This window comes from Thermobia domestica, chromosome 9 (genome assembly GCF_964235325.1).
Source record: "Thermobia domestica chromosome 9, izTheDome1.hap1.1, whole genome shotgun sequence".
NCBI lineage: Eukaryota > Metazoa > Arthropoda > Insecta > Zygentoma > Lepismatidae > Thermobia > Thermobia domestica.
The window spans coordinates 120,679,140-120,699,744 of NC_137462.1; the positions used below are offsets into that span (position 1 = coordinate 120,679,140).

General features: G+C 36.8%; 1 protein-coding gene across 6 annotated transcripts in view; it reads left to right on the plus strand.

Annotated features, from left to right (window-relative positions):
- The window catches only part of sgg (glycogen synthase kinase 3 beta homolog shaggy), a 241,100-nt gene that overhangs the window by 112,494 nt on the left and 108,001 nt on the right, over positions 1-20,605 (plus strand). The gene's annotated exons all lie outside the window — the stretch shown is intronic.

Genomic DNA, 20,605 nt, shown 5'->3' on the forward strand with positions numbered 1-20,605 from the left:
CGCTTACTCTGAAGAAAGAACATAGACTGAAAGTATTTGAGAACAGGATCCTGAGAAGAATATTCGGACCCAAGAGGAACGAGAATGGGGAATGGCGGAAGCTTCATAACGAGGAACTACATAGATTATACGGTTTACCCAACATTGTTAGGGTCGTCAAGTCTAGGAGGCTTAGGTGGGCAGGTCATGTAGCTAGAATGGAAGAAGGTAGAAACGCTTTCAAAGTCTTGACTGGTAGACCCATAGGAAAACGACCATTAGGAAGACCTAGGCGCAGATGGGAGGACAATATTAAGATGGATCTCGCAGAGATAGGAATACAAAGTAGAAACTGGATGCAATTAGCTAAGGATAGAAGTCAGTGGAGAGCTTTTGTGAACGCGGCACTGAACCTCCGGGTTCCATAGGCCATAGAGTTAGTTAGTTAGTTAAAACTAAACTCACTTGTTATTACTCAAATTTATGATATATAAATTGGCAATATGTTTACTATGTAAGGATTGTTCATTTTAATAACCAAAGGAAAAAAAAACAGTAAATTGGTTGTATACATGCAGATGGAAATATGCATAAATTGAGTTATTATTTTGTGCTACATTTGAAGAATGGAGTTACGATGATTCAGTGGTGAAGCGCTCACCTCTGATGCTAGAGTTCTCTGCTTCGAACCCAGGCCATGAGAGTTTGCGTGGTGGACAACATCGTGGGTTTTCTCAGGTTTTCCCATTTCTTCTCACATTCTCATTCCATTTATTCACTTTCATTAATCGTCTGTCTTTCAGGCTACAGAAAATAGCTGAGAGACATAAAACTAAAGAAAAAGAAAAATCATTTTTCATTTAAATTTTTAAAATTATTATTATTATTATTGTGTGTTTAAAAGCATATTTTGTATTATTTACATTTGTTTTTCATTTTCCGACTTGAATATTATTCTAAATTATTGTAATGAACAACTTCAATTTCAGGAATTATAACTCGAGCAATGAAGTTTTCCATAGCGCATACTTTCCTTGAAATCAGTTACATGCATTACGCAGGTTATTCCCGTATACTATTATTTCATGCAAGCAGTCCATTTGACTGAGATTTGAGACTGGGAAAATACTTAGGATTGGAAAATTCATGAGAATTAATTTTAAAATGTTGAGTAACTATTTCCACGAAACAGAGATCCTTCTGATTTTGGGTGCAACAAAGCAATTTAACTTAGTCTCAAACTTAGACGAAGACAGCGAAAAGTTTTTATATATATATATATATATATATATATATATATATATATATATATATATATAAGGATTCAGTACGCAAGAACGTTTCATTTTTATCCTTAGCCCTCTATTCTAACCAGAAATGTTTAAAACTATTACAATTTCCTGTTTCAGTATTATTTTCGTAGAGTAAAAACAGTAAGAGAGTAACAGTAGGTTTCTATTTTTTTTTCTTAGAATATTCTTTTCCGGCCTTTTTCCTCCAGTGAAACTGGAAGTTATACTACTTCTGATTTCAATATGGATCTCCATAGTTTGAAAAATCTTCTGTAGTATCACATTATGAAACGAAAACTCCTGTTTTATTTATTCATTCAGTGATGTTAGTACAAACTTAGTCTTTTCTAAATTACATTACTTAACATTACTCGAGTTAGTGCTTTACAGAAACAAAATTTCCGTGTATTAATTGATAAAGTTAACCTTGAAACATTAAAATAGGCATTTATGTTATTAATCAGAAAGTGTCTTGCCGTCAGGTAGTAAATTATTTATATTGATCTTGATACACAGTTTTTATCTTGGCATTGAGTATTGATCACTGCCCATCGTTCAATCATCATACAAAATTCATCTTCTGTTGTCAAATATTTTCCATAATCTAATTTTTGTTCTTCAGTGATAAAGAATAATTTCTTTTTTTCAATATCAGCTCGTATTATCTAACGTGCGTACGGTATGCCTAACAGTAACGTAACGATGTAATCTACAATTTGATGAATAACACTGAAATCTTGAAATAGTTTCATAATATGTAAGCAAATTTAAGCTGTTTCGAGTTTATTAAAAGTAGTACTAGTCGATTTCATTAACCTTTAGGACACGAAGTAACTATATTTAGTTACCTAAAAATAAGGCTTGGGATACGAAGTAACTATTTATAGATACCTTGCAGTTTGCCCACTAAACCTAATCGTTTTTTAACTTTCTGGGTATCACATATATGCACTTGCATGTGTTTTATTCAGCAGACATACTAGGCAACTGCAGAAATTGGCGCCGTATCCCAGGCTTTATTTTTTAAAAAGGCTCCGTAATTAAAAGGTTAAGGATAAGCCTTATTTTTTTTCTGTAATATTCTTATTTTGACAGTAATAATCACTATTTTTCTTCGAAATATTGCATGCTTGGGAATAGTTTCAATGCACTTTGTCATCAGTAGAGACCGGATGTTTAGGCACTAAAAACCTAGAAAATAGGCAGGCAAACAGGCACTAAAAATTTAAAAAATAGGCAGTAAAATAGGCACTAAAACGTAGCTCGAAATAATGAAGTTAAATACTCAATACCATTAAAAAATAGATTCAAGTCATAAATAATGCTGAAAGAATACAGAAACATACTTTTTTTTGTCAATATCTTCTTTTATTGCATATATAAAAAACGAAGCTTGCTATGCATTCCATATATACTGGGTGAACCTGGCAAATGTGCACATACTTCGGGAGGTGACATCAAAAGAATACAAAAAGTCCTCTTGCATGTTGTGGAATTCCGCGTCGTATACGAGTGACAAGGGGCCAACTTGGAATCGAAAATTGAATCCTGACAATTGGAGCGAGACATAAAAGTGTGTACATACTTTGGAAGATGATTCGTGAATTCAAGAGGCCTTTTTGTCTTTTTTTCATGTCACGAATCACCTCCCAACGTATGTGCACATCTATCTGTTCCAGTCCAATTGTCAATATTCGATTTTCGATTCCAAGTTGGCATCATTATCACTCGCACACGACACGGAATTCGACAAACTACAAGAGAACTTTTTGTCTTCTTTTGATATCATTAATCACCTCGGAAGTATGTGCACATCTTTGAAGTTCACCCTGTGTATATATTTTAACGTACCACGTGCTTGTGTTTACAAACACCTAATATACGTATATATGTATGCATTATTTATGTTATATAAATTATATATTTTCCCAATGAAGGCTTATTTTGAAGAAAATGTATAGAATAGGCAACATTAGGCACTAAAGCAATTATTTAGGCAGTAAAGGTCGAAATAGGCAAAATAGGCAAAATAAAATTGGCTTAAATCGAAACTAGAACCCCTTATATAAACTTTAGAACGTTATTTTGATCATATCTTTAATATTAAAGAAGAGGCATTTTGCCTAACATCCGGTCTCTAGTCATCAGCTTGTCAAATACTCGTATACAATTCAATATATTCTGAGTGACACTGGTGTATTGATAGCCGTATGTTAATATTTGAGCTTGTTCTGCACAGAATTTCCAAACTCTCACATTTCATTAGTATAAGTAAGGAATCAGTGGATTAGCAGGCATTTTTTTAATACATAAAAAACTGCCAGTTAATTGTTCATTTAATTTTGACAGTAACGTAATATAAATACTTCCCGTTTATACCTTATTCAGAGATATGACCTAATTTTCCTAGTATATCTTAGCTTTTGGTTCTGCCGAATGAGGCTTGTTGATGAAAACTTTTCACTTTGTTGGCCCCCGAAAAGAAATAATCACATACTGAAAGGTAAGGCAACCGAGTAGATCAAGTAAGCTGCCACGTTAGAAAACTGTGTATCCAGAAAAATGTTATCCTGTATGAGTGATCAGCGTTCATTTCTATTCAGTTCTAGCACCAGAAAGTTGTCTAATGCGGACACAACATGGTTCAGATAGTCGCTGAATGCTCGTATGAAAACTTTCCTTGCCTAATTACTCATTAGGATAATCATATTGTATACGTAAGTTAGTTGCAGACTTTTTTTTTCGTACTTTCTCAATGATTCTGGTTAAATTTGAGCAGCAGTGCCGTAGTCAGTACGGGGTTTATGTATCTATTCTATCGTTAGCGGGATGAGATTTATTCTCGTTCTATCCTTGTCCAAAGCTCAGGAGGGACCTTGCCTTTGCCCAAGCTAGCTAGCTTTGTTAAATGGGAACCTGGAGGATACAGGTGGTGATCATATCACTTTCTGTATATGGAGGTCATAAAAGTGCAGTTTTATTTTCACATTGACCGTAAGTCATAGGGCCTGTTCCGACGATGTGTGTGTGATGGTGGTGGAGGGGAGCTTAACTTTGTTCAATTCTCGTACAACCATTATCTTATAAGAATGGAAATTCAAGTCCAGGTTCAATATTCTTTGTGTACTATCTGAAATACCTAGTGAACCATGCTTTGAAGCAAAACTACGTGAACTGCTCACAACTGCCTACATAACGAAATTAATAATTTCTGGTATTTGAATATTCACACGCCTCCTGGTTGTTTCTCGTGGCTCTGTAATTAGCACACGTAACTGAATTTTAAACGAAATTTTAGCTGTGCTTGAGTAACTAAATTATTTAAATAAGAGAAAGAAAAGTGGACAAAAGCACAATATTGAGCGTTCCACTACTTCCTTGCTAATAAAAATGGTATTTATAATGTTCATTGTTTTCAGGATTATGGTCTCATGACAGTTTCTTAGTCATGCAGAAGTACATCCAAAATAATAGTATCGGGTTTCCCTATTAGATCTGGTAGTACAGATACGTACTTATCAACTTAATGGAAGCACCTAGAGTTATAAACACGTCAGGTGTCTGGGTTGGCAACGACCAGGTGGCGACTATAGCGCCGGGCTGTCGATGGTTTGTTAGGGCAAATTCCATACTACATGAGGAATAGTAGAACGGAAATGTGCAGTAAGCTGGGCAGACTGTTACTGTAAAAGGGCATCCTCTCTACTTTCCAGAGAAGAAAAGTTGGCGCTTGGTTTTGTAGTGCAGGTGTGACAAAAGTGGAAGTGCGTTAAGTGTGTCGCTAGGGACAATGTTCAAGGTGATGATGCCCCTCCACAAGATTCACGACAAAATAACATTGGTGAAGAGGAGCAGTGGTAGGAAGAAAACCTTAGTGACAGAACCTGCCGAGCATTAAAGCGGATTGTCATTCAAAATCGTCGTGTGACTGCAGTACAAGTAACGGAGAAACTTAAACAGCACCTCCCACAGTTTGTGTCAACAATTCAAGTCCGACGCAAGATACTTGACGTAGACATACGGGGCCGGGTTGCACGGGAAAAGCCACTAATAAGAAACCAAGAAACCATCGCTTTATCACGACACCAGTGTTGCCGCTAACGTGCAACATAAACCGCTGATAACCGGAAATATGTGGTATGGTCGATGAGTCTCACTTTATTTCAAACCACATGTGTGTGCGTGTGACAGACGCCCAAAGAAGCGTATGATGTATAGGGTCTCCTCCCAACCGTGCATTATCGTAGTTCTCAGTAGGTACGTGCTGACACTTACTGCCGTATCATTTTAGGGGACCATGTGCATCCTGTTCAGATGTTTCGGGCAATGGCAGCATATTCCAGGATCATAACGCGCCCATTCATATAGGTGGAGCTGTTGTGGTGGCGTTTGAGGAACATCGCGACGTGATTGTCTGTGGTTCATTTTGACATGAATCGGGCACAACCTTCTCCTCTCCTCTCTCACGAAACTAGTGTGATGGCGCAGAATGTCGTAATATTCTTTTTGCGACCAATTTCAACTTCTGAGATTCTATCCTCCCACTCATAGAGCTGTTCTGGGAACGAAAAGTCGTCCAACGCCACATTCATCTGGTAAATCGCACTCTTTGCTCTTCAGGTGTTTCTGTTAGTGGCGGTGGTATAATGGGAGTAAATAATGCAGCTCAGGTAAACGGCGATCGCAGTATTCGCTGTAATTCCTAGTTTTGAGGATACTTGGATATTTTTCGTATAATTACGTATGTACTGTGTATGCATTGTTTTTCCTACTTTGCACCCTATTTGTTGAACGAGCAAACTGTTGCCCCCTTAATGTAGTTTAAAAGTGACCGGTCATTAATATATCACATTATACATATAGTCTTGTTACTGAATAAGTATTGTTCCGCGGTTTTATTTCTCCCTCCCTGCTCTCAATAATGGAGGAGCATCTCAGGTGTTTCAATAAAAAAAAGAACCGAATGTTTTACTTAAGCAAAGAGGTTTCATTTGGATACGTCATGTTGATTATAAATAAATAACGATATTGCAGTTTTCATCCTGAAATACGTTCACTGAGCTGGTAACCCCTTTGTTTTCCTTTTTTTTCTTTGTCTACTTATGCGTTTGTACAAATTCCCTGTTTACATTTTTATGTGATTCGGCATCCTCAATTTTAATTTTCTTGTATTCTCTCGTCTTGCTCTTAAAAATACTAGTAGCTTCGCGTTCAATATTCTTCTGTCCGTACGGGTTCAGAAAGCATTGTAATCTAGCATTTCGTATCCAGCAAATCATCTATGTATTTGGTTTTCTGGTCGTACTACGGGTTGCACTTTTCGAACCTGTTATAATTTGCCATTTCCTTCGTTCCTTTTCCACTATTTCACGGTTATCCATGTTTTTCAACATTGGTGCTGGTATCATCACCACCGTCACTGTCGTAATGGCTTGCGTGCTGCAGAATTCTGTGGTGAGTACCGATCTGAAATTAAACTTCCAGATTCATTATTCGAACATTTTTTTCATCGTTTATGGTATTCGCTTTCCTCTTTATTATTTAATATCGTTGCCATGCCTGCATTTGCTACTAGATCGTGGTCCGTATCACAGATTGTTCCTCTATATGAATAAACACCTAAATGTCAGTATGTCTCCGGTGATCTCCCAAGATATTGTCTATTTGATTTCCTGTGGAACCTTTCGAGGATGGCAACATATTAGTAAACATCTTTGTTGGAAGTACACGGATTTAAGGATTCCTGAATGTTGAAAATTTTACTTCATGTACACAGGTATTTTCTTTCAGGTGGAACATTTCTCCGCACTCAGATTGCTTATAATCACTTTCTTTTCTCACTTCGGAAGCAAACTAATCGAGAATACGTTCCAGTTTTCTATAGGAACAGTTGTTAATGTAATTTTCAGTTTCTACCATAGGAGCGCGGACATTTGTGGCATATGCCAAACACCTTCCCCTCTTACGACATCCTACTATTTATAAATTCGATGTGACAAAGGTACCAGTTAGATTGTTCTTTATAAATATTATTTCTAATCTATGTGCGTCAGTTTCCCCGTAGCATAAACGTAAACTGCCATATTGGCAGGTGTTCTACTTTGAATTTACTACTTCTTCCCTTATACCTGATACCCTCTCACTTTCAAATATGAAATAATAGTGGCGACTTGACAATACACCTCCTAGGAAATGCCCTTGATCTTTAGATTGGCCGCTTCTGGTGTAATACAAGACATTCGTTGTTACAAGTTATTCATGGTTCAATTTCCCAAGTATGATATCATCTATTTCACTGAATAATTGTGTTTCATCATCTACTGTGTTTTAGCGTATATTTGTACTGTTCAATAATCTGTGTCCATTTGGTGGTTTTTACTCACTCTCTAGGCGAAATCCGCCACTTTTGGAAACGCTGGTATAGAACAATATTTAAAATTTTATTTTCGTGTTTATTCAATTTAAAAATTAATTGAAATACCTTACACTGTATTGAAGTGAAATTTATATCCGGGAACCCACTTCCATACATAAACACCCAACTTCTATACACCACTTGCTGATTTTTGTGTTCATCTTCCAGAGTCTCACAATACTCCAAAAGGTGTACGTTTGTATTCTTGCACACTGACAGATGGATACGAAAGTAGTGGATTATGAACAGTAAATACTCGCACTAGTTCGACTGTCTCTTTGACGAGAGTAGACAACGATCCTATAATTCGGTTTCGCCTGTACCTGTATGCAACCCGGACAGTATCTTAATTGGTAGGGTTGCATCAAAGGTTTTAAAATCATCGTTTCAAAATTTATTATTTACAAGCACTGTAGTTAGCGCTTGTCAATATAACCACTTGCCTGGTTCAACGAACATGGATAAATGTTAATAACTTCGACTGATAAAACACTAGACTTGTCACTCGGTGGATGATCATATATTAATTGGAACATCTACAACACAGTGTTTTGAATTTATTTTGCATGGTGTTAACAGTTACTGCAAGTAGATGTAACTATATGGTATAAGACATGTTTAATTGGTATAAACTTCATCCCCTGGTGCATGTTGCATTTTCTCGGTAAATTTTGTGTGTGTGTGTGTTTTTCCTAAATCATAGCATTTATTGATTTGGAATAGAACACAGTTCTGACTTTCATTAGTTTGATCAACGAAGGTTTTGTAAAAATTCTGATTAGAAAAAAATAAATCGTGAATTTAAAAATTTGGCACAGTTATGGAGGAGTACCCTAAACGACATGTTAAAGTCCCCGAGGGTAGGAGTGGGCGGGCGATGGAGGGAGTTTAAAGGAAGGTTTTTCAATTTTTCTTAACCATCTAAAAAAAAAAAAAAACCTACGGGGTTTAGCGCAAAATATTTGAAGTACAAAATTAAACTACATTCAATTTTCTACGAAAATAATCCTGTACATTTTTTTTTCATAGGATCAATAATTTAGGAGCTAGAAGGGTATAAAAAGTTCATATTAAAAAAAAAACTTATTGTAATTAAGTTTCAGGTAAGCATCAGAAAAAAATCTTGCCTATACAACAATATAAAAAGACAATATATAATTTCATGCACAAACACACTAACGCGCGGGACGCTTTTGTACGAATCGTTTGCGTGTCGCATTTTACATCTTTAGTTCTCCTAACGCTCCGGTGTCCTTCTTTTGCCCACGTCGGTAGTATTATTAATCTCAGCATATTAACTATGGATTTGAACTAATATCGGTCATTTTGGACGTTTTTATACCCCCCCCCCACGGTGACAATGGGGGGCTAAAGTTGGGGACATTTAGAGTGTCACTGTTCATCTCAGCGACCACGAAAACTGTGATTTTGACTTTAATATCCATCAGGAGCTTCTTCTTGCCTATGTAGTTAGCGTACGCGCCTTTGGCACGGGAGACTCGGGTATGATTCCCCGGCGACAACTCATTGGTTCGAATCCTCCGTTAAGCTGTAGGCTCACGTTTCATGTAGCCTTGCTGCTGAATAGGACATAAATTACAAACCATCGCCATTAATATGTCGTCCCGAGTAGTTATTCCCTCGTGTTGTGCATACATTTTCACTCCCACCCCGAGCCGAAAATAGAGAAAAGGGGCTTCATACGTGGTTACATCTGATCTGTGTACAAAACGTGGTTGGTGTACGGGTGCCGGATTTAGGGGGTTGCACGTGCACCCCCCTTCGTTGTAAATATCTAAAATGAGAAGCTAACAGTGAAAATACCAACTTTCCGAAACTTTCTGCAGTCATGTTTCCGTTTGGGGCTTAAAGAGGAGTTTTGCAAGCAATGTCAATTTTCTGAAGGTTGAAGGAAAAGCATTCACCAAGCAAAGCAATATAACACTTCTCTAGCAGGGAAGAAAATAGACACCAGGAAGAGAGAACAATTTTTCCTGCATATCACTTGCGATCTTTTTTAAAATACCCCTCCCCCCTTCGTTCTGTATATCAACGAAGTCAAATGTAAAGAATATTGTCACATGTCACTTTGAAGAGTTTCAATGATACTGGTTATCTTGGTAGTTATGGTACAGCCCCCCCCCCCTCAGAAAATCCTGGATCCGACCTACACACACACACACACACACACACACACACACACACATATATATATATATATATATATATATATATATATATATATATATATATAGAGAGAGAGAGAGAGAGAGAGAGAGAGAGAGAGAGAGAGTATAAGATGTAATAATACTTGATGGTCTATAAGAATTACGTTATAAGTGTTGATATTTTGTGTCTGTAATTGGTTGTGTCTGCATATTCATAATTACGTACAGTTCACAGTTTAATAGTTCATTTCTTTGTGTGTGTTTTAATATAGTGTGTTTTAATAAATCGATGCTGCTTACACAATGTGGCTTTCCAAGCGTGACTTGATAAATTCATTTAATGATTGAATTGTGCTCTGCTTCGAAACTAAAACAGCTATTCGACCGAAAATATCAATAACATAACGCCACATTAAATTTGGCCGCGTTAATTTATGCTCATTAATTACATAGTGTGTAATTAGTACTTCCGCATTGTATCGCTCTGCCATATCAGCTGCTTACACGGTTCACGTGATGACACCGCAAAGTGGGAAAGTCTTGCGAGCCTAAGGATTGTTTCGTTTGAAGTTTGTGTGCTCAATCAACCTTTGCTGTAGCTTGTTTCGGCGCAACTAAGCGAAGCAGTCGGCCGAACTCGGTGTTCGAGTACACACAATGTATGAGTCGCGCTGTGGATTCTGTCTTGTGCTGCATCAAGTTATGGATCGTGGAGCGTGTTCCTCGTGATTGTTACATATGCGTGGTGTGCCGTGTGCATGACATGGGAGGAATTCTGCGAGGGCTCACTCCAGAGGCCCTCCCAACTCCATCGGTTTTCTTTCCAGGAAGCTGCAAAGAACCCTCAGGAAACAGTGAAACTTCCAACACAATTATTTCAGTGCGTCGTATTCCACGAAGACCATCTTTGTGTGCGTATGTGAACAGAATAGACGTAAGGATAAATATAGACCGTGAAACTTGTATACACATTATTTACTATGCATAAGATGTTACTTAATTTCGAATTGCAATAATCGCATTGTAGTACTAAATTTTAGTGTGATTTTTATAATTAACAATTCTGACGTATCTGGTCAAGAGCAGTTTTAAAGGATGTGGGTAAAGACCGGCCTTGGTTCATAAAAGTCAATATATCGTATGAAATTCAACCATTAAATATTACATCTCTGTAAGGTGCACATGAAAAATATTAAAGCAAGTCTCATAAAAAACCCTGCAAACAAAACTATCGTTGTTGATATTCTTTAGACTCTCTTTAGAACCTGTATCAATTTTAGTATGAGACGCTTCAAGAACATTACACGATTGCTTGTTGATAAGCTTATTAACTCGTCTTCATGAAAACAAAAAGTATAATGGTTCATGAAGCTGAATGGCTCATACTGAAATAGTTCCAAGTGCGAAAAACCGTCTAAACTGGCAGAATACCAAGCATCATACTTTGTTGGGCTCTTGTGATCTACTTCAATATGTTTCATATGCATCTTACATAGATGTAGCATTTAATTAATACGGTGTACTTATAAACTTCTACTTTTTATTACTATTATAGACATGAAAAGGCCCGTCTTTACCCCTTCTTTACAGTTTTAGGGAATTATATTTTAAGCAGATTGACAGAAATAATGTAATTTTGGAGAGATCGCCACAGAATTTTGAGCTCAGGTTAAAAGTGCACTTGTTTATTCGTTTCAAATTTACTTATGTACGCATTTCATATATATATAATCGGACCTAAAAAAAAAAAAAAAAAAAAAAAAAAAAACTATTGTTGTGGTATATCTTCTTAATACGTAGGCAGGGCCGCCCACAGGGGGGGATGTATGGCGCAAGCTGCGCCATTGAGAAAAATTTGGGGGGGGGGATTTTACTCTACTTTCGAACTAGCAATTTTACTGTCGGAATAGCATTAAAACACGATTTTGAGAAGCTAATTTTCAAAAATTTTCCGGGGTGAACCTCCGTACCCCCTGCTTCGATACTCGATGAATGAAGTACCGCGCAAGTAGCCGTATGAAAGGAAAGGTTGGTTCGTTTTAAGAGAGAAGGGCCGCCCACAGGAGGGATTAATAGCGCAAGTTGTGCCATCGAGAAAAAAATTGGGGGGAATAAAAAACTTGGGGAAGAATTTTACTCTAATGTCGAATAAGTAATTTTGCTGTCGTCAGAATAACATTAGAACACGATGCGATTATTTTTTTTTTTAAATCTCGAGAATGAATCCCCTACCCCCTGCTTAGAAACTCTATGAATGAAGTACCGCGCAAGTTGCTATATGAAAGGATGGGCTGGTCCGTTTATCGCTTTGTGTAGGTAATTTACCCATTTTCTGCTGGGAGCATTTATTTATTTATTATTTATACCATGTACGACACTTAATAAGTAATGCTGTTCATTTGCTACATGATGTATAATAAATGAATTAATGGTAATATTTTGTATAGTTTTCTGTTTGTGCGATTACATTTTCCAGGGCCTGCGGTAAACTGAAAACCAGCTCAAAAGTGGCATCACTGTGTACAATAGAGACTTTCCGTGAGAGGTCGCTCCAGTAGTATTCTATATATTCAGCTGAAGCCGGCTAGGCAGTTGTTCGTTTTTCGCAGATCCTGGAAAATGTAATAACACATTCACACACATAGTACACTACCAAGACTACTAATAAAAGTAATGCCATTTTTTATAATTACTACTGCCCCTACTACTACTACAAGCATTCTATAATACTACTACAGGAAATAAAAACAACCAAAAAAACAATTACTAGTACTATAAAAACTACTGCTACACTGGACAATTGTTTTTAAAAGACTTGAGTTTTGAGGAGGGAAGAAATTATTAGTTTTGGGGGGGATGGGCACCCCTGTACATAGGCCTATATTAGTCAGCGGATGTCAGTTTTTTTTTTTTTTTTTTAATACTCTGCCCACACTTCTTAAAATGCCATTTCAAATAAATATATTACGCTAGTTGGTTGCTAATAAAAATTTTACCATATGCAATGTATCTTGTCGAGCAGGTGTAACCGTAGATGAAAAGGTAACGTTCTCAATTGTGACCATGAAGTTCCAAGTTCAAATCCTACGGCCACTAACTAGGGTTTTTCCGTAATATCATTAATAGTTTATTCACTTAATTATTAATAATATATATTTTAAAAGTAAGTGTATAATCAGTCAAAATAACTTAATTACACAGAAACGTAGATAAATATCTGGAAAGCCAGTAAAACGAATTATTTGTACTGTTCTATAATCTATTGTAGTATGTAATGCAATTCATTGCTTAATTGTTGTTAGCATATGGAATGTGACTAACTCGTGTGCCTTTGGAGCACGTCGTCTCAGGTTTAATTTCTTGTAGGAGTACAATACCAACAGTACATGTAAGTGTGGATCTCGTCCTATATAGCTTTGCGCTGACAAAGGACGTAACAGGCCAATCAAAATGAATTGTAAGATTATGTCGGCCTCTAAGTTGGAATTATTTGGGAAATGAATTATTGTAATAGATATAATAACGATAGAATAGAATATTACAATTTGGTATATAATTTATATTCCACAGTAATATCCTATAATCTTATAAATGATAAATACAAATGAGTGATTATATCGTAATTTGTGAAATAACTGAGTATCCGGAAGAAACTGACATACATTACTAGATTCACAACTTAGAATAATACTTCGGTCCTTGAGATCACAATTAAGCAAATGGTACTGTGTACTATTGTAAATGAATACTGCCTAGTAAACCGAGTTTCATTGTTTTGAGTAACGAAGCCAACACGCTTGTAATGTAAGTTCCAGAGGCTTTTCAGCATTACATTCTTCATATTATATATGCATCATAATTATTTCATTAGTGACATTGTGTCGTGTATTATAGTCAAAACATAAATTATTCGTCGTTAAAGCTAAAGGAACAAGGTTATAGATGGCACAGAGGAGAGGCCAAGATCATTTAGGGTTAACAAATATAAATTCTGTGCTTCTTACAGACAAACGTAATTAAACATACAGATTGTAACTTGTACGCGTTTGTCACCCATCTTGACTTCGTCAGCAGCGAGTTCAGATTTCTCCCAACATGAACTTACAATACGTAAGGAATGAAAATAATATTGCCAAATGGTGGTAACCCATATTGAGTACGATCGGAGATATGTACCAGGGAAGAATTCCGTCCCCGGGAACCATCTTCTGCAATTATCACTAATCGTAAATATTTAAAATGAAATAAAGACAAGGTTTTTAGGCTAAAAAAGACGGATGATAAAGTAAATGATTATGAAAGAATTAATGGAATGAGAATACGGGAGAAAACGAGAGAACCACTAGATAAATCACTGACATTATGTTGTCTACTACAATCTCACTTTGCTTGGGATCAATGCGGAGACCCCTAGCACCAGAGGTGAGCGCTCTGCCACCGAATAACCGTGCCCCTCATTATTGGTTGTGAGTATCCACGTATATTCTATGATCTTTGAAGAAGCAATACGAAACAATGAGTAGGAAAGATACGTATAGGAGAGAAATAGTAGTCGAAAAATAATGTTAGAGCCAACACAAGCTCTGCGCGTCGGAAATGCGACACTGAGTATTTCATGGATTTTATTCCGTGGAGCACAGGACCAAGTCACGCTCCAGCCGCAGTATCGACGCAGGAACTTGTATGACTTGTGACGCATTGCGAGCTGTAAGTGGAATACTAATAATTACAGAACCGACATTTTAAGAAAGTAATAGCTTAAATGAGATATTTGTCCTTTTAAACTAATATAGTCAGTAGTGTAAAATACTCAAAATTTGCGTAGCCAAAAATCAATGTAGCACGTAAGAAGCATTCGTTCAAGTAATAATCACGTTCCAAAAGTAATGTATTTTTGACAATGAAATCCGGAATGGAAATTAATTATTATCGATTGATTTAAACATTTTACAGCGAGACAGTTTGCATTTGCTTTCGCGAAAGAAAGAATGTAACTGCACATAGATGTTTCGTATAGCCTACATAAATTCTTAAAACGAGTAAAGCAAGTTTCTTCTCTATATTTCTCTCTTCCTCATAGTAGTAGGCACAATAAGCTCCAGATTGCCTTTCCGGTAGATCTGGCAAGGGAAATTGCAATGAAAACTGTGAAATATAGTACTAATAATTGATTAATGGAGGGTTACTTTTTATCTAGTACTGAAACTATTATGAAATTTGACCTGTTGCTAATTATTCGAATGTGTATTCGAGATTATTTATCGTCAACGGGGATTACACTCGGATCCATACACTATGCATTATGGTTAATGAAAGAAGTTGAAAGATGTGGTTCAGTCGTTGTTTTGCCCTTTCTTTATTTCTTTCTCACCATATTTATTTATTGTTGTAAAAAAAAAAAAAAAACTGCTTAAAGCTATTAAAATTATTGGATGATTCTGGAGTTTCAGACGTTTTGTTGGAGCCATTATATTGTAGTTAAGTAATATTTTCTTAAGTCGAGAGCGAAACCACTCTCTCTAATGTAACTAATAGATGAACTGATCAAGGTCACATGTACGACATCACAAACTCCATACGTGTTCAGAAAACAGGCTGAGGTGCTCATATAGGGGACGATGGGGTATTAAAAGTAGTATTGAAATGAACCATGAAGAACACACAGATAAGTTATTTTTCTTTGTGAATTCAAACTACGACATTCTGCAGACGTAGCTACGACATGCTACGGCTACATGTAGCCGCGAAAACCATCAAGAATGCATTTGATGAACCAAGCTTACGCCGTTTGTGAAATTTCGAGCCGGTAACACTACATTGAAAAATAAGCTCCGCGGCTACCGACCAACAGTGTTTCTGCTCAGCTCCCTAGGGAGGCCTCGAAGCAGACTTTTAAAAAAGTTTTCGTACTTGCAGGTGAGTTAAGCATACCCCGTACTCAGGGGCGCCCGAAGAAAATTTTCTAGGGAGGGGTCCATCTCCATGGTTGCTATATTACGTCTGGTATTTCTAGTATTTAATATACGTGGTTTGCTATGGTACGTATACATTTTCGAGAGCCAGAGGGGGGCCCGAGCTCCACCCTGACCCTCTCCTTTGGGTGCCCATGACTGTCCTACTGTCGTGCGCCGGCTCCGCACAATCTGTAAGAAGAAAAAAAAATTGGGCTCATAGGTGCCACATGAGTTTACACCGGTCAACAAGAATCACCTTCTGGAGGCGAGTTCTGAACGTAGAGAATAACTAGGAAGGTTGCTTGTATCGTAGTATCACTTCTGATGAAAGTGTGCCTGATAAGACAATTGTAAACGACCATGATAGTGGATTAGTGGTATGGGGTGGGTGATCCCTACCGACAGACGTGTGCAACCCATGTTTATGTTTCGTGTGCGTTACTCATAATACAAAATGTGTAAATTTCGAGTAATTCGGGTTATACATGTGCGTACCTGACATCAGATATTAGAACGATAAACGAAATTTTGAAGGCGAAAAAAAAAAAAAAATCAAAGCTTCTGAATCTTTGTCTTTGAAATGAAACAACTTGAGATTTCTCTTGATTTGTAGTACGGAGCGCGTCACTTTATGGTGGCCACAAAGTTTGGGTTCAATCAACATTTAATAACGTAAGTGTAACACTGTAGTTCTGTGAGAATATTTTTACAATTACATAGCATGGTGATGTATGGTGACTGCAACAATACGTTTGATGTGATTTGATGTTCTGTACGAGATAACACGATAAGTCTATAAAACCAATGTTATTAGAATAAATAGCTATTGTGTTGTGTATATGTGCTTTGCATACTTTACATGATTGGCAACACTACGTTGACGTCGAAACTGTCGCCCGTTCTTTTTTCCTAGTTTAAATTTAGTGTTTGAGATGTGATATTAATGTGATAAATATTTTTCGTCAGAATTATAGCTTATGAATTATGGAGACGAACAAAGCAATACTACAAAAAGTAATCGAGAGCTTGAGATCTTCGAGAAACGAAAGATTCATATCTTGACATTATCGTGATTCCATTCCACCATAAAGAAAAAAGAAAAAGTAGAAACCGTTGTCACCCAACGTACACGTAGCTCCATCCTACAGTATTTGATCCAATTATTCCTTCCGTTAGAGGTGTAGCAGTTACTCCCTGCAATGCGGTGACTCGAAGTACTGAGAGGACTCTGAAAAGTACATTAGGCTTTAGTTGAATTTTAAAATGTAGACGGTTTATTGCATGCGAATCGAACTTATAGGAATAGTAATTAGGCTCCTAGGCTTGATGTTTAAATCATATAAAGCAGCTAAAATCGTCTTGTTTTCGACTTAAGCGGAGTGACACCGTCATTGTCCCTGTTTTCCTGTAGTATGGACATGAACTGTTAATACACACACTGCTAATTATAGATTTTCGTGAAAAAATAGAGTTACGGATCACTACACAAAACTTTTGGAAAATATGTCCGAAGAAAACACACCTCACCAGAATACACTATGCTTTCCGGATTCTTCCAAGATATATGATTACGCCATATTCCAGTATTAAAATATTTATTTCGAGAATATTGCACTTTACGAGCTTCACTCGACAGCAAACTAAACCTATTTTCGGAGATTGGAAGAAAACTCGTAAGCACTGCCTGGAAACCTAAGATATATAATTTTTTTTTATTGATCCTAGTGCGCTAAATGATGCTTTCAGGTCTGTGTGTATAAAGCGAGACAAGGAGACGGACATATTCAAAACTCTTGTTTTCGACGTAGCCCCTAAATAGGCTATGACACACGTAAATCCGTTGAATTCTTGATTAATATATATATATATATCTTCGCTCCTATTGTCCCTTGAAAACAAGTGAGAAAAGAAGTCGTATGAGTGCTTTCTTCATATTGCGTTTCATTTTGCTCTAACAAGAATTTTTTTTTTTTTCTACAAATGAAAACACGACCATTAGTTCAGAGGTATTTCGACTCAGTGTTGCTATTCGTATAACACACAACAATTACAGTAATCTCTTAGTTTTACGTTCAATAGTTACGTTCTATAAGCTAAAGGAGGCATATCATTAATGAAAGTGCATTATCATTAAATAATTAATAGAATGAGAATGTGGAAAGGAACCGGAAAGCCCGAATAAAATCTATGGCCATTACAGACTCCTAATCTGGGATATAACTCAGGAATGTTGAACTCAGTATCTGAAGTGGGTTAAATGACCATCAAATCATAATAGTATGGACAGCAGACAGGTAAGCAAGAAAAAAAGTATTAAAACAGCGAGTAAATACATAAAAGCGTATCTAATACTGTTTTTTTAAAAAAAACAAAATGAACTTACAGAAATCCGGGTATTAGATGCATACGAACCGTCTGCTAGAACCGTATTGTTTCTTTCCCGACACCAGCCATTTTTCTTGCAACCAGCTTTCGGGTGTCTAGAGACATGTTACTCGCATCTGCGATTTTCAGTACAGAGGTCACATGAATGTATATTAACTAGATCTCGCCGAGAACTTTTTCCTCTTCGTAAGTGATCATCAGGACTTGTTCACACTGATGGGCATTGTCGAATATGAAAATATTACGTACGACGCAAATGTTTTTTTTTTTTCCTCAAAATCGAGAAGCGAAGTATTTGTAAAACATTAGGATACCCACTGAATTTTTCCTTCGGAGTTGACTTTGAATGAACCGAGGGCCGCAGAAAAAGGAATGAAGGCCGCGAGTTTGACATAGTCTACCTGATCTAACCAGACATCCTCCCACCAGAAATGTACTCTATCACTGGGCCACATTAGCCTCATTGAAGGTACTGCATAATGTCATAATTGATTTTCTACATTTTGTTTCGCTTTTTTTGTGCAGACTCTTCGTATCACTTTTTGATGTTCCAGTGTTTCCAATTGCCAAGATACTTCCTCGTAACTGCCATTTTGCAGTTACATCATTAAAAGTTCCTCTACTTTCAGTACAGATATTGCGAAGACCACAAAGTGCTATAATTCAATAGAAGTGTTTTGAGGTCTCTCTCTCTCTCTCGTTATTTTATTATGTGTGCTCTTAGGAATTCTTAGGTTTCTAATGTCCGATGTTAGTTATCGCTTATTCAAGTTCCTCGGAAGGTGTAAACTGTTTTTATTCTATTTACGTCAAATCCTTAACTGCCAGATATTAATGTATAGCTATTACTCGCCAAAATCATGATAGAAGACATATTAGTAATGCACAGCGATCCTGACTGCTACCTCCCAAAGTTACGTGGGCATAGATCTTGACCACGGTATAGAAAATTAAACAAATATAAATTAAATTAAAAGTAAATTGAAAGGTACGTACTACTGATTAGAGAAGCTGCATAAAGTAATATTGTCCGTCAATGCACTTTTCTGTATTCCCCAACACAATTCTCAGAATTTTGGTCTGAATATTTTCTTTCAGGTCTTATACTGTTTGTGGATTATAGGAAGGCATAATCTTTTAATGACGCAGAAACCTGATGAATTCGATTTAGTGACTCGTGAGTTGTACAAGTCGCACAATCATGTTAAAAACACGTTAACAGGATGCCATATCCATATACAGAGTGGACCATTAATTTGAAATGCCCTTGTAAATTTTAAACTAATGGATAAAAAGCACTGAAATTTTGTACTATGCAAACGTCATCATAAAGAAACTACCTATGTAGTGATGAGGGCAAGAGTCTTGGTCTTGCAGTTTTTGCAAGTCTTGCATGCAAAACCAAGACCATACCTACAAGACAAAGACCAAGAGTCTTGCACAAGTACCGTACTACTTGATTTTTTTTTTTTATAGAATGTAAAAAAGAAGGGGAAAATCATTACACCTTTTACCTGAATTTCTTGCCTTCAGTAAAAATGCCGCTGGAGTGAATGTGTTCTCAGTAGCGTATGCAATCCGTGCGAGTCGATCTGCCCCTGTAGCATATAACTACAGTATGTCGTTTTCTGAATTGGTTGTTCGCGTTTTCTGTAGATATTGCTCGTTTTCAAGAGAGACGGGTGTCATCTTGAACCTTGTGAGCTATTTTGGTGGACAAACACTGTGTGCGTGGGTTTTGTCAGGGTTTTTCCGTTTCCTCCTATTTATTCATTCCACAATTTAATTCATTTCTCATCATCATCGTCTCCCTTAGTCTTGGTGCATAAACGTGGGACGTTAAACTAGATACTTCATTTCATTTCAAAGCATATTAGTAGTGTTTTTCTTCCAAAACTAAAGAGAAATGTACTGAACATCGGTAATTCCGTACACCATAGGTGCCGATTGCATCGGTATGGCCTTGGTTCTAAGACTCAAGAATCCGTTGGAAATTTTTAATGTGTGCTCATAAAATTAATATCGAAATAACATTTTCATGACATTGACAAAATCTTAGCGCATGTGACCGCAAGTTTGATTTCATGAGCGGATGCGTATACGTTGAATAATCGTTTATCAATATGACTCTTAGCCTTTTTACGTATACGGCACATCGAGGATTGAGCGATATAACATTGTACTACAACAGTAAATCTATATTATAAAATTGAAAGTGATTAGTTTGTGACTCCTAGTCTCTTGAACCACCAGCTGTGACTCCTAGTCTCTTGAACCACCAGCTCGATCTCGATCAAATTTTCAACATAGATGAGTTTCGGGTTAGGGAGTGTTTTCATCATTCCATTTTGACGATAAAACGTAGGAGAGGAGGGAGTTAAAAACAGGGCTGGAGGGGGAGTTATAAAATAA